Genomic DNA, 16,033 nt, shown 5'->3' with positions numbered 1-16,033 from the left:
GCTCATTACTTGTTAGTTTATATGTAGCACTTTGTAGTGAGAATTTGTCCATCGTACCAAACTGCCACTTCTGTCACAGCACTTCATCGCTGGGCAGTATTTTTCTGATGTCCTAAAATATCAAAAGTCAGACCAGAGGGTTGCTGGGATGCTCCCATATTGCAAAATCATTTCACACACAGTCGAAAGAGCAGCAATGGATTTCTGCTTCCCATTCTCTTTATTTACCTTATTATGAGTTGCAGTGAGTGACTAATAGAGAATGCTGAACTGCAAAACATTTTTTTTTTTGGTTTGGTTATTGCTGTAAAATATTCAAAACTCGAGGAAAAAAAAAAAGAACAAGCCAAATAACTATTTGGGGAATTCTTCACACACATGCACAAGCACAGACAAAAATACAGTTTGATGAGTAGAAAGCCAGAATGGATAGAAACGGAAGTTTCTGATAAAGCTTATTCTTTTCTTTTAAAGACTGGTCATGCTTCAGAGATTTCTAATGCAAATGCTGGCGTCTTATTTCACGTACATCCTCTTGGACACTTAAGTATTTTATAATAAATAGAGGAAGAGTTTGAGTCATCCCACAGTAATTTTCAATCAGAATTTTCCCTGAAACAAAAAAGTTAAAAGGGGAAAAATAACTGTTTTAAACTTCCTTTAATTTAGCACATAATTAATAAACTTTGTTATATTTCAGCTTATCTTTAACAACTCTTATTTTAATGATGTTTTTGCCTACATATAAAAAAAAACAAGAAAATGAAATATTTTTCTGTTCTTTCCCATCCCACTACCTAAAGAAAGGACAAACATTTTTGTTGTTTTCTTAATTTAGTACTCTGTTATCTTCTAGAAGAGTGGTTTTCCCCAATATAAGAGAAATTTGTTAGGAAACTCAAATAGTCCAGATATCTTGAATAGGATTTTATAGAGTGAATTTTAAAATTTAACTTGAAACATTGTGAACTCCAAGAACATCAATAGAGTAGCATTCAATTTAGCATATACTTATTGACTAGCCACTCAACTAGACACCAGTGAGCCCAAGATGAATCGGCCATGTGCCTGCCTTCATAGAGCTCACAACTATGTTTCTGAAGTAAACATATAAGGAAAAAAGTCACACAATTCCATGTTTAAAAGATTGTAATTGACTTGTGTCTTTGAGTGACCTCTTTTCTTCCCTGATTGCTTGCTTTGAGGAAGTGGGTTACCCTTTTAGGGTTCATGTATCAAAGACTTCAGTAGAACCTTCAGGAAACATCCAGTTGAGGGCCTGGGGCATTCAGTCCAACAACCCTTGAAAAACAGTTCTAGCAACAACTGTATGGATGACCTAGAAAGCAAACCCTTCCCTAGTTGCACCCAGGTAACACTGTAGCCTCATCCAACACTTGATTGCACCCTTGAAGAGGTGATAAGGGAGAGGTGTCCACTATCAAACTTTTTGAAGATCCAGTTGATCCAGTTCAGGCAAGGTGGCTGTCTCCAAACCTATCAGCAGAAACGGGAAGAAGGGATTTGGGGGATGGTTCCATAACCTGTAATGCCTTTGAGAATGAGGGAAAAGGTGCTAGTCATAGATTTCTAGTATAATACTATAGATTTTTAACATAATCCCATAATTTTCCAATATAATACCATTAAAACTCATGGAATTATATTTCCTTTGCTTAAATTAATTGGTAAACGAAAGAGATCCTAATTCTCAGCTGTAAAAAAGGAAATGAAATTTTTCTTATGTACATTTCCCAATTCTTAACCTGGCCAGCTCAGAAAGGCAAAGTCTTGCTCTTTTATCACACATTCTCCACAAAAATGCTTCATCCATATCTGCCCTTTTGGGTCAGCTCTGTGCCTGTTGCTCCTTTCTAAAATTTGAACTTCACAACCTGTAAGTGAAAAAAGACCCACAGCCAGGGCCAATAAAACAGGAGCCAGACATTTAGTTTTCTAAGATTGACACAGTGATTTAATTTGCATATTAGTAGCCGGAAATGTTTTTATATGTAAGCTGTTTTAAGGGCTCTTAAGAAACAACTTGTTGGACAAGGTCTAAAAGCAAATGAGTGAAGATTGTACAAATAAGAATATTGGGTAACAGACGAAGGTTAAGAGATATTTTTGAGACTCTGGTGGCGATAATATGGGAGATTGGAGTATGATGGCTGAAGGTCTGTATTATCACCACCTAGCACGAAAATACTTCCCTGAAGCTTTCACCCCTTAGTTGTCTTTATTTAAATATGATCATCTGGCATGAAGAAATTGAAGACAGATTTCCTCTTACTTTTTCTTTCTTTTAAGTGAAAACAACAACAATGAAGGACATATAATAAGGACATGAAATTATTGTTAAAAGACATGGTAGCAATAGAATCTGTAAGAGGTCATGATGAAGTAAGCTGATTTATGGATAATAACTGAATTTATTCCTTCTTTAGAATTTTATTTTATTTTTTCAAGTGTATGAGCATACTTTCCTTGTCTTCAATCTTAGAATGAACATTGTAAATTTTAGACAAAATCATGTGGAATACAAAAGTTTGCCTGGGTTTTATCTTGGTCCTTTTCCTCTTAAGTTAACTAGGGCATTTCAGAACTTCCTCTTATGGTTGGGGCCTGGAAGTGCCATTTAATTATATGGTAATTAGAACTTTTTATATGGGTAAGTGTGTATATCCAGTTCTAAGAAAGGAGTAAGGATTTGGTTACTGTCCTTTGGTTACTATAGAGGAGAAAGGAACCAGATATTAGTCACATAAATTTTTTCTGTTTGGCAATCAAAAAACGCTAGACCTTTTAATATTTATACTTTATGCAGACTGAAAGAATCAACTCAACATAAAAAGAGTTTGGTTAAAAATATTTGGCTATATACACAGAATTTATTCTACTTTCACTAACTACACTTGGCTGTGTTTTTTGTTTGGTTTTTTGTTTGGTATTTTTTTTTAGGTGTGGGGGAGGGCAGCACACTAGGGCCTGCACCATCTTTGTACACACTAGGTACCTGGCTCCAACACTGAAGCTCCTCACTGACTGTACTAGGATCTTACTTTGGAAACATCCCTTCCCACTATAACATAGCCATGAACTGTTGAAGGATTGACTCCATCTCAGCTCCAAGCTATATCATTTTACCCTACTTAAAACAAAGGTAGTTCCGTAGGGTCTTTAACCCAAACCCAGACCAACCCACATTTGGTTGCTCTGGTTGGCTGCTCTTGGCAACTCTTTTGTGTACATAATGGAAGCCAATCTTAAGATGAAACCAGAACACAGAATACAGCCAAGAGAATTATAGGAAACTGAAAGACTGCCTGAATCAAAACATGCCTGGGCTTTTCATATATATGAGCCAACAAATCTGGTTTATTATTTATGCTAATTTGAGTTGAAGGTCTGTTACTTGCAACAGAAAGCATTCTTACGGACATGTGAAGTATTTGGGAAGGTGCACCTATGAATACTAGAATAGAGTGAAAATTAGTCAAAACTATTCATTTTCATTTACTATCATATAAATCCAAAAATATCAGATGAATATTGATGTATAAATATAGTCACCTAATATTTGAGAAGGGTACCAAAGATGCACCATGGAAAAAAATATAGTGTTATAAAAACTTGTTACTGGGAAAATTGAATAACAATATGTAAAAGTATGAAGTTAGATCTTTTTCTTAATACATGTACAACACTAACTTACAATGGATTAAGTCCTTAAATAACTCTGAAACCATAAAACTCAAAGAAGAACACATAGGGGAAAAGCTCCTTGACATGGTCTTGGCAATGACTCTTTCTGGCTGGGACATCAAAAGCACAGGCAATAAAAGCAAAAATCAACAAATGAGACAACTTCAAATGAAAGAGCTTCTGCACAGCACAGGAAACAATTGACAAAACAAAAAGGCAACTTATGGGATGAGAGAAAGTATTTGTAAACCATAGATCTAATAGAAGGTCAATAAAAAAATGAAACTTATACATTTCAATAGCAAATTATAGATATATGATTTAAAAGATGAGCAAAGAATGCAAACAGGCATTCCTCCAAAGATATACAAATGGTTAAAAAAAATACATGAAAAGATGCTCGATATTACTAATCAACAGGGAAACATAAAACCACAATAAAATAGCAACTCACACCTGTTAAGTTGACCATCAGCAAAATGGGAAAATATAATAAATGTTGGGAGGGTGTGAATAAAAGGAAACCCTGTATACTGTTGGTGGATATGTAAATTCATAAAACCATTATAAAAAACGAATAAAAATTTTTGAAAATTTAAAATAGAACTACCATAAGGCCCAGAAATCCCACTTTTAGGCATATTTCCAAAATAAAAATTAGTATCTCACAGAGATCCCTGAATTACCCCCATGTTACCTGAAACATTATTCAACAATAGCAAAGATCTGAAAATTAAATAAGTGTGGAGAACATGTAACACATACATATACCCACATAGCACACACAGAGGAATATTATTCAGTCATAAAAAGAAGGAAATCCTACCATTTGCTACAATATCAATGAACTTGAAAGACAGTAAGCTAAGTGAAATAAGCCAAAAGCATAAAACCCCCACAAATACAACAAATACTTCATACATGTAAAATTTTTAAAAAATTAACTCATAGAAGCAGAGAGTAGAATAGTAGTTGCTAGGGACTGGGCTAGGGGGAAAATTGGAAAATGTTCATCAAAAAGTACAAACTTTCAGCTCTAGAATGAATTAGTTCTGGGTATTAAATGTATAACAAGTGACTATGGTTAATAAGACTGTGTTGTTTACTTAAAATTTGATTAGAAAGCAGATTTTAAGTGTCCTCACCCCCACACACACAAATGGTAACTATGAGTGATAGCAGATGTATTAATTAATTTGATAATTGTAATCATTACACAATGTATAGTCATAGCAAATCATAATGTTTTATAATTTGAATACATACAATTTTCAATTTGTCAGTTAAGTATTTTTAAATTAAAAAAATGAATATCAAGTGAAAAAAAAGTAAGTTAATTAAGACTAGCTACATTTTTATATTGTATATATATAGTATCAATTCAAGGGCTTTATATAAATTTTTTATGACAACTTTAAAAGTATTGATAGAAAAATATATCCAGAAAGGGGAATGAGCCATTTGAACAGGACTTGTTCTAAACTTTTCTTTGTACTAACCAACTTCTCACTATAAAATAACCAACTTTAGTCATTCTTTCAAGATGAAACTTTTACAGATCTTTTTTTTATTTTTGTTTCAGATGGATACAATTCCTTTATTTATTTATTTATATGTGGTGCTCACACAAGCTAGGCAAATGCTATTCCGCTGAGCTACAGCTTCATCAGCCCAAACTTTGACAGATCTTAAAATTCAAAATTATAATCTTAGATGGGCAAGACAGAAGTTATCATTTGTTACTAAACAACTCAGAAGACATTCGTGTTTCAGATTAACTCCAGCCTAGGTAAGAGTCCCAAGAAAATCAAATACAAATTTTATTAGGTGGAACAAAGACATAGAAAAGAATATTCTAGACCATGATAGCTTACAGAGGAAGCTGTTCTGGTGGGAACCAGATCATAAACACAGGCTGAAGGGAGGGAATAGTAGTAGAGTAAAAGCATTATCCCCAAACCAACCTCAGTTACTATGAAATCCGCCCCCAGTGACAGTCTTGTGTAGAGAATGTTGATAAATTGCATCCTAATGCTTGGACTACTTATTTATATAAGTATGAACCCTGACACCAACAATTGGCATCGCAATAAGAACATGTTCTAGAACTAGAAGAGTGTTCAGGCCAAGAACTTGCTGCAAACCTGAATAGATGCCATATTTCAAACCTTATGACTTGCATCCTTACTCCCTCCCCCTTCCTTCACCCCACTCTCTCCTGTCAGCATTGATTTTCCTGACAATCTCTCCTTGTAAGATATTTGCATGACTTCTCTGTTGCATTTTCCATCCAAACTGGGAATGAACCAGCTTTTGAAAACCTTCTACTTGTTTCACTGGGGAAAAAAAAAAAAAAACAATGATTCAGTACTAGAATTGCATCTCGATAGAACTGTAGCGGGTTCAACTTTTATTTAATAAACTTTGCTTTTCCAAGAAAAATAAGGCCCTTCTCTTTCCTTCCATTCTGTTATCTATCTACTACATCTTTGGCTGTTTCTCTAACACATCAAATGAAGGATTATTTGATTTTGAGGAAGCTTCCAAGTATCGTGGTGTAGCTCAAAAGAAAATCTTTATAAAATCACTTAGGAGAGATATTTTCCCCCTACAGAATAAAACTCATTAAAATGTGTTTTAATTTCTTTATAATTATGATAAAAATGAGAGAATGTAAGAGAGAGAGGTAATGTATTAATACACACTACTCTATATTGGCTTAATATTTTATTTTGATCATATAATGTTTAGAAAATACTTTGATGTATAAAATTCAATATAAAGGAAAAATAATACTGGGTCCAATTTTTAGAATTGAAAAATGTGGCTCTATTTGTCTGGTTTTATGGTTTGATTTCAGGAAGAAAGGAGAACCATCTAAGCCTCATTTGAACAAGGAAACCAATTTATCAGTAGAATAAGTTCAAATGCTCCTATTTTTGAGACTCTGACCTTTTCCTTTGTTTAATCAGTAAATATTTTAAATTACACCGTTTAGACTTCTAGGTTTCAGATAAGTTCATGTGCCAGCAGCCTGTCTACCTCCACAGGGGTTCTGGCAGAAATAGATGAAGCTTGGTAGAATTTGTTTATGAAGCCAGAGTAACCACAAAGACTTAGGTTTTCTTGTTATTCCCTATTCACAGCCCCAGTCCCACCACAGAAATTAGTACTACAATCCAGGAGAGAGAAAAGTAAAACTACAGAATCCACAAGAATCTATATGGAAAAATACTAAATACATTTCTATTTCGTAAAACCAACTTTTCAATATTAAAAGATCCATTACCTTTTATTATTATTCTTACCTTTCTAGCTACATTAGTAGATAACTTCTTTTTTTTTTTTTTTACTTTTTAATATTTTTAATGGACCAAGCCCAGCTTGTTCCACCCTCCACCCCCCAATAGGTAACTTTTAATGGGAAAAAAGTATGAACAGTATATGTTGTTCAATTACAAGTTTCAAATTTGAATATAAAATGTAGGAGTGCTGAAATACATGTAGTATCTATCATTTCCCACTTTGTAACATGAAGCAGCTCTTAGATGACCTATGGGCAAACCTCCTCCCACTTCCCCTCTGCTTCTGTAGACTTTCAAAGAAATTGACCAATTCTTTGAATATTGGGAAAGTTCGTCTCCAGAGGAAATATTTTCAGATTGTAGCAATGAGTTTTATTTTCTTATAGTAATAATAACAATGATGGTATATTGAACTTAAAATGTCTTTCATTTTTTAAAGCATTTAGCGTCTTGTTTTTGTTTTTGCTGTTAATAGATTGCCTAATAATCCCATGGCATTCTTAAAGTCACTTGACAACACCTGAGACCAGAACCTAAGCTTCTTGCTTGTCCAAAGTTCATTTCCCTAGGTTATACATTGGCCAATTCATAAGGTATTTACCTCGGAGCCCTAAGGCCTCAGAAAATTACCAAAGGAGGCAAAGGTCAGACCAGTTAACATAGCTGTCCCTCTAGGTACGGTCTCTGCTCCTTTGTGACAGAGCCAATTTTGATTTTTTTAAAATTAGCTCCTTGCTTTTCCCTATGTAATTGTTACCTGAGGAGAAAACTGCTGACTTTGAGTCTAACATTAGGTTTATTCACTTGTCTACACAGCCTTTGCCAAGTCTTAGTAAGTTTCTCTATGTGTAGATTAGAAGGCGGGTCTTATCAAAACCTTTGTCTGGAAGCCAGGTCTGGGTGGCACTGAATAAATGAATTTCTGCTTACTATAAATTATAACTTCTTTTTACCTCAAAATTTTAATATAAAGACTTAGAATAATAAAATTAATAGTATGTATGTAGAGAAATTGTATTTATACAATGCATTTAGAATAAATTCTGAGTTTAAAGTTCTCAAATAATTTATTTTATTTTTGTTTATTTATTTGTATTGGGAATTGAACCCAGGGATGCTTTATCACTAAGTACATCCCAGTACTTTAAAAAAAAAAAACATTATAAATAAGGTCTTACTAAGTTGCCAAGGGTCTTACTAAGTTGCTGAGACTGGCCTGAAAATTGTATTCCTCCTGCCTTAGCCTCCTAAAATCACTGGGATTACACACGTGGCTCAATTTTATTTTAGTCTTATTTTGTATTTGAATTATTTTATTTTTATTTTTGTCTGTGCCCTATTTACAACTATCCCAACAGAGCTAACGCTGAGCTCAGAAATGCAAATCAGCAACGAGACTGTGAGGTCCCTGGTCCAGCCTGCCCTTGGCTCCTGTGTCCATCCTACCCCTCCCATGAAAGGGTCAGGGAAATTCAGTAGAATTACTTTGCTCATGGTAACAAATTCATCCAAAGCTGAAATTATTTGGCAGGCCTGACTCTTTGCTATTATAAATACATGTAAAATGTGATTTAAAAAATCATTCACGAACTTTTTAGTTCAATTGTCAGAATATATTCCCTCATGTTTAAAGATTCTGTGTGTGTGTGTTTGTATGTACTTATATACATACATAGTTTCTAACTTACTACTATTTGATTTACAGTTTTTCCATTTTACAGTAGTATGAAAGCATACACATTCAGCACAAATTGTGCTCCAAAGTTCTGAATTTTGAACTTTTGCCAGGCTAGTAGTGCATGTGGTAAGATACTCATAATACTGGGCAGAGGACCACACCTCCCACTCAACCTTGTGAATCTCGAAGGTAAAAAATCGACATTCCACAGTGTTCTGTGTTGTTGTGTTGCTTGAGTAGATTAGGTATATTAAATGCATTTTTTAATTTTTTATCTTTTCAGTTTATGATGGATTTGTTGGGATGTAACCCCAATATAAGTCAAGGAGCATGAGAATCTTCACACATTAGATCTTCAAGTACTAAGAATATTCAATAATTTAATGAACATATTTGAATTACTATATACAAAAGTTTATAATTAAAAGGAAAGAAGAATTTATTTCCTAGGTCAAATGGATGTCCTTTTAATATTTTAACTTTCATGGTGGTTTCATGTAGTATGGTGTATGATTCTGCATTTTTAAGTTTTCATGTAAAATTCCTATTTTAGGTATTTTTTCTATTTCATTTTTCCTCTTAAAAAATAGATTTTGTTAAATTGTTGATCTAGCCAAAATGAAACTGCAAAATCCTCAACAACTCAGTCTTTCTTATTTATGGCAGATGTTATAGAATGAGCACAAGTCTATAAACTACACACACACACACACACACACACACACACACACACACACACACGCATTCCACACACTTGCTGAAAGGTAAAATCAAGAGGATTTTTTGTGTGTGTGTGGTGCTGGGGATTGAACCCAGGGTAAAGAGGATTTTTAAATACTGAATTTCATATTAGAAAAGAAAGTTTTTATTTTTAGGGGTTAAGGAGTTTTATATAATTATAAATCAAGTTCACTCCAAATTGTATGTGTGTGAGTGTGGGTGGCTATCTGTCCTTAGGTAAGCCTTCATGGTCTTAACTTAATTATTCATACTGTTTCTTTCTTTTTTTTTAAGATTTAACTGAGAACATGATATTCTCAATATATAATGAAGATTTTGGACACTAGCTGCTTGCAAGTGTACTAGAGTTGAGATTACCTCAGAGGCTAGAACTATGTATAAACTCCAACTGTGGTAAATTATATAAACACTTCAGTCTTTGTTTAAAAGAAGTTATTTTTATTATATGCCTTTCCCCCCGCCTGGGCAGAGTGCCTTTATCTGCTCGGTTTTGGGGGTTTTTTATTTATCAGTCTTTTTTATTTATACATAACTTACAAGTTGACAGAAAGCTGTTCCTTTCTGGATCAGAAAAAGAAAATATGTCATGTATTCTTCTTTTTCTTTTTTTTTAAATTAAACCATCTGGACATCTGGAAGCAGAGCCCAAACCTGTCAGCCTCTCATGATATAAAACAAATATTCATTATTCTATGGAGGAAACTCAAACAGAGGTGTTCTTTTCTGGTTTCTTTATCGCACAGAAAGTTTAATTTGTGGGGATTTATGTGAAAGGGAAGTCTATACCAGAGCAATTACCTAAAAACAAAACAAAACAAAATAGCCAAGATTTCATTACAAAAGCAATCAGACACTTCTCAGATCTTTGAAAGTTTGCTCCAACTTCATTTGTTCTTGACAGAGGCAGATACCTAAGAGGATCCGCTTTCAAGTCAAAATATCCTTAATAAGGGCAACTGGAAGAAAAAAATGCCCAGCCAGCTGTTTTGTTTGTTCAGCCATTCAGTGAAGTTTCTGTCCTAAGACTTAATAAACAAAATTGTTTACAGTATACAATGGCTGTAAGAATACAGGCAGAGTATTGAAGCTGTTTCATTTCCCAAATTACCCTCTTAAAAAAACAGGGCTGTACTCTGGTGTGGTGCCTCTCAACAATTCAATGCAAGAAGATACTGTGAATGCACTGGGATCTAACTTGTGTTTTCAGTAGGCTGTTTTACACAATTGAAAAAAAAAATGCATTCCTAGATAATCTGAGACTTAAAGGGACATAATATGGTTAATCATTTGTACACTAAATCCACAGGTTAATTATCAATGTAGGGCTGGGGTTGTGGTTCAGTGGCAGAGCACTTGCCTAGCATGTGTGAGGCACTGGGTTCAATTCTCAGCACCATGTATGAATAAATAAAATAAAGGTCCATTATCAACTAAAAATATATTTTTTAAAAAATTATCAATGTAACATGGAATCAGAATAGGAGCTCAAAAAGCTAGTGAACAATAAAATAGGAGAGTTTAACTTTATTGATGTATATTATAATTGTTGTATATTATAATAAATTGATTATAAATTGATGTATATTATAATAAATGCGTGATAGATCAAGCATTCATATCCACAATTATAATATACATCAACAATGATTTGACTACCGAGTGATTGTCTCAAAATGGCATTTAAACCATATTTATCAGAAAAATGTATGATTCCCAGAATTTGAAAAGAAATTAGTTGTAGATGGACACAATATCTTTATTTTATTTATTTTTAAGTGGTGCTGAGGATTGAACCCAGGGTTTCCCATGTGCTAGGCAAGCACTCTACTACTGAGCCATAACCCCAGCCCAATTTCTAGGATTTTTATTTTACTCTATCCCTTGTCATTTATACATTTATGTCATTTATGGCTTTCAAAACCATCCTTAAAAGATGCTATCATCTCTTTATTAGTCTCTATGGATTCATCTACGTTGTCTCCTACTTTCACCTTGATAGAGAGATAAGCTTCTGGATTTGTCAGTTGTACCTAACCTTTCACTTGTGAGGAGTCTTTAAGCCTCAGTTCATGATATAAAAGCAAGATCCAGGTTTAGGAAAGCTGATCCTGTACACATGTTAAACTTTCTCTCACTGGTATTTAAAAATGTCCTAATTGTCTGTATTTTTTCTTGATAATGAGGCCTATGCCTGAATGGCAAGCTCAGTCTTGTAGAACTCTTTTGAGATTTTTAGATTCCCTTAAGCTAGTTTTCTGGAACTGAAAGCAATTTTAAGAGAGCAATTTCAAACTTTTGCTCTAAAAAATGCTAACAGAATGTCACATTATAACTATCACAATGTGCATCTTAAAAAAAAAAGCTGAAGTATTTTTACCATTCACAAGGAATATATCAGCACTGTTGAAAATCCACTGGTGTTCCTGTATGGTCAAAGTCTTTTCATTAAAAAAATTCTCTAGTTTTTTTTTTATAGAAATTCTGTAGGTTAACTTTTAAGACACAGATTGATCTGTTTTTATTTAAATGAAGACTTCCATATACATTTCTAGAACAAGACTTACCATTATCATTAATCTTTACACCCCAGAATCAACTTCTTTTTTAAGCCACACCTTTCTGGGAGGTTAACAAAAGAAAGCAGCCAGGTTGGGAAGGTTATGAATTCTACAATGGCTTCTAATAAAGATAGTTTAATGCTCCTGCCAAGTTCAGCAACGGGCTTGCCAGAATACAGAATCTCAAGTAAGCCTACTCCTTAATCTTGTGTGAGAAAAGAAAACAAGACCAACAGCAGCCAAGGGCTGGATATGAGTCTGTCTCTGCATTTCCTTCTTTCAGTAAAGGTCAGCTGTATCACCAATAAAGCACATTGATAAAATCTTGTGATGTTCAGAGCATTCAGCAAGAGGGGCTTCTGGTCACTTGACATCTATCTACATAGGAAAGCCTCTTACATAAATTTCCCCTTATTATGTTTGTTTTTCCCATTAAAGAAAGACAGATTTTGATGATTCAAGTAAACTCTAGTAGGAAGCATAGACAAGAAAGGGGAAAAGATCAATCAAACTGTAAGCCAATTAAAAAAGTCAACTGAGTAGTTGGCTTTCAATTTTGTTTTTGTACTTGTGTTGGAAAAATGGGTGTGTCTGGTATCCTGGGAATTTGCATTTCAGTCAAAGTAATAAAATTAAACCATAGAGACCTGACTCAGAAAAGCAGGAAAAACAATTTTTAGCTCTGTATCTGTTTCGTTTCTCCTGGACACCCTGGTCCTTACAAGAGATAGGTATCTCTACTTCTCCAATTATTACCTGACTTAAGTAAACAGAATAGATGGAGTATTTTGTGTTTCTCAAAAGGAAAATGAAAGCAAGATTTTCCAGGGAATGATGATGTAAGATAATGATGAGTTAGTGTTTCCTAAGAAAATCAATGGAATAAAATCAATTTTCTTATTTGGAAATTAAAATTCTTACCTTTCAGAGATATTGGGCCTAGCATTTTTGAGCATTGCACATATTTTGCAAAATGAGATTGCTTCTAAAATTTTTACCTACTTTTACTTACCCGTATACCAAGCCCCACACAATAATCCACATTCTTAAGAAAGTAAAACATGAGACCATCCAGGGAGTAGTGCAGAAGAATGGAAGTCCAGGAAACACCAGAAATAAATATGTCACTGAGGAATGAAATAAGGAGAGTCAGTCCAAGAAGATCTTTCACCTGGAAAGAAAACCCCTTCTTAATCCTTGGTCAGTGACATTACAACAAGATGAAGAACATTCTTCAGTTCACTTAATCTAAACAGTCTTCCATTTTAAAAATGATAAACATATTTGGCAGGTGGGATACACTAAATGTTGACTTGAAGAGATAATACCATTAAAGTGACTACCTGGAAAAAAGTTTTAGTGCATGATTTTGAAGTTTTCCAATCATTTCCCTAATGCTAAATTCCTTGAATTATTATGATAAACTGAGTACAGAGTGTACTAATGTCATAAAGTCCAGAAAGTTGTTCACCAGAAAATGTTTCATTTCAGCCAGAGTTGTCTCAAAAAAGACAGATGACTTTAAACAATACTAATTCAGGGACTTAGCTAATATATTGGACACGGAAAGCCTAGCTTTATTGCCAAATTTTAGAGATATTTGCCTAATATTTGGATGATTGAATTATATAAATGACAAATCAAAGGGTTAGATATTAGTTACACTAATTAAATTCTAAAAAGTATCTAGTGATGGTATATTCTAAATTTAAAAATCAGAAATTCTTATTTTAAAAAACAAAAATAGAAAATCACATTATTTTTATCAACGTATATAATATAAAATTTTATTAAAATTAGTAAGCCCTTCATTTTATAATTACTGTTTTTAACCTATATCTTTATTATAGAAAGGGATAGTATAAGTTAGTTAAGCTCTCATAAGATTACTAGTGAAATCCAGCTCAACTCAAAAATCTTTTATTCAACAAAAAATAATTTTTCTCCAAAAAATCAGATTAAAGAAGCAAACAGAAATAAAATATCTTTGCATGTTCATAAGCCGTCACTAGATAGGAAATAAGCAAAAAGAAATCCAAATGATCCTTGACATAGTTGGCTTAAATGATGCCTAAAAGTTTGAGTCATAAGTAAAAGTTAAAACAGATGGGACAGTTTGTATTAAAAAGACAAATATTTATTGTATGATGTTCCTAGGACATGAAATGAAAAAAGAATTTAAAAAATGAAAAAAATGGTCATAATTTTTCAAAGATTGGATCATAAGTATCCAAAGGTGATCAAGAGAGTAGTGAATATACAACATCGATTTCTTTAAGAAATATCAACTCAGAGGATTCTTTCTTCCATCCTTCATAATTATCACATTGGTATAGCTGCACTTCAGCTGCAAATGTACACAGTAACTGGGCAAACTAAATCGCCCTGGAGAGCTATAAACTTAAATGACTTACTGTGGACTTTGGAATGTAGCATAGAGCTTTCAGCAGGTTCACAATCCCCATTAAACTGTGGATATATAAAAAAAAGAAGGTTGCAGTCAGAGATTAGAAACACAAGAATTCATGGCTGCATTTCTATCTTGAAGATGTAAGGGCCATATATCAAAGGATGTGAGCAGCCTTTAGATACTGAGTGATCCTTGACTGATGGACAGCAAAGAACGATTTTAGTTCTAAAACCACAAGAAACTGAATTGTGCCAAAAGCAAGAATGAACCTGTTTTGGGGGTTTTTCCACAGACCCTCTAGACAAGAAGTCAGACCAGCCTATATTTTGATTTCAGCCTTCTGATTCCCTGAACAGAATACTCACAGTGAAGGAGTTAAGAACATGTCACCCAAAATGTGTGTGTTGATATTTTTGAGCTGAAGGTACTCAAGAAACAGCAGATGCAGGAAGGGGTCTCTGGTCTCCCTTGTCTACCTAAAAGCATGTCATTGCATTTCCAAAATGATTCCTAATACTTCTCCTACACTGAAACTATTTTATTGAAAAGATTTAAACAGTTAACCATTAGCTTTGTTGATTTTCTTCTTTTATAGTATGAAATTTTTAACTTACTTCCTCTGTCTTTTCTTTCAAATTTGTCACCAAAAAAAAAAAAAAAAACAACGTGAAGGCTATAATGTTACCATTTTCAAAACCAAGTCCTTTACTTAAGGGATTCACCTGCCTCTTTTCCATCATTATTTCATGAATTATCTCTTGACTCTCAAGAGAATTCTTCCATAATGCCTTGATTCCAAGCTACTGTATTCTCTTGCTTTTACTTTGAGTCTCCCTCAAAAGCTTTACTTAATTATTTCGATTTTTCATGAGGATTTTCTTTTTTCCTTTTTTTTATTCTTGTGTTATTCTCTCTCCACAGTCTCTACTTTGGTGCCTTTATATCTAAACACCATCTCTGTTTTATCTGATTCTTCTGCATCCGATACTATGGCCGGAGCTTTGTTAGAGAAAGCAACACCACTATCTTAGCCTAAACCAGGGAGAATAAAGAGCCTAAAGTACCACCTAAAAATACGGTAACTTCATGGACTCCTACTCAGACTTTGTTTCATCTTGTGTCAGGTTTAATAATTTATGTTATCCAAGGAATTTGTCTGTTAATAAGTTATCAAAGGTACTTGCATCACATTATTCATATTCCCTTAAGACCTTTTCAATATTGATGGGATCTCAAGTGATAACTTTTTATTTGTTCCTGATATCCTGTGTCTTCTCTTCTCTCTTCTCTCTTCTCTCTTCTCTCTTCTCTCTCTTCTCTCTCTCTCTCTCTCCCCCCCCCCCCGTCTTTCTATTGATCATCTTAATGAGGCCTGTCAACTCTGGGTACTTAGAGCTTGAAAGCCTCTCAACCTTGAGTGAATTCTTAAAATCTGTCAGTTTCCTTTTAGTCCTTTGCCTGGTCTCATAATGTCATCCCATCCCAGCTTAAAATTCAGAGTCAAGTTTCTGCAACTCTTTGTTGCACAGCTGCTTTCTCACTGGTGCTTTGCTATATAAATTAAAGACTTTCATCCTGCATTAATTCTGATTTTGGCTCCTTGGTGTAATTTATGAAGCCATTGCCTCTGCTTGGA

At 33.9% G+C, this 16,033-nt stretch overlaps 1 long non-coding RNA gene across 1 annotated transcript; it reads right to left on the bottom strand.

Annotated features, from left to right (window-relative positions):
- Window positions 1-237: 237 nt before the first annotated feature.
- Window positions 238-14,994, bottom strand: LOC120884285 (uncharacterized). The gene is made up of 3 exons (XR_005726660.2): window positions 14,402-14,994; window positions 13,000-13,114; window positions 238-612 (listed from the first exon to the last, which is right to left on the bottom strand). It is a non-coding gene; the product is annotated as an uncharacterized LOC120884285 (long non-coding RNA).
- Between the last annotated feature and the right edge of the window lie 1,039 nt (window positions 14,995-16,033).

This window comes from Ictidomys tridecemlineatus, chromosome 14, assembly GCF_052094955.1.
Source record: "Ictidomys tridecemlineatus isolate mIctTri1 chromosome 14, mIctTri1.hap1, whole genome shotgun sequence".
Taxonomy (NCBI): domain Eukaryota; kingdom Metazoa; phylum Chordata; class Mammalia; order Rodentia; family Sciuridae; genus Ictidomys; species Ictidomys tridecemlineatus.
Note: the sequence above shows the minus strand (reverse complement) of the source record. Positions and strands in the feature narration are given on the sequence as shown.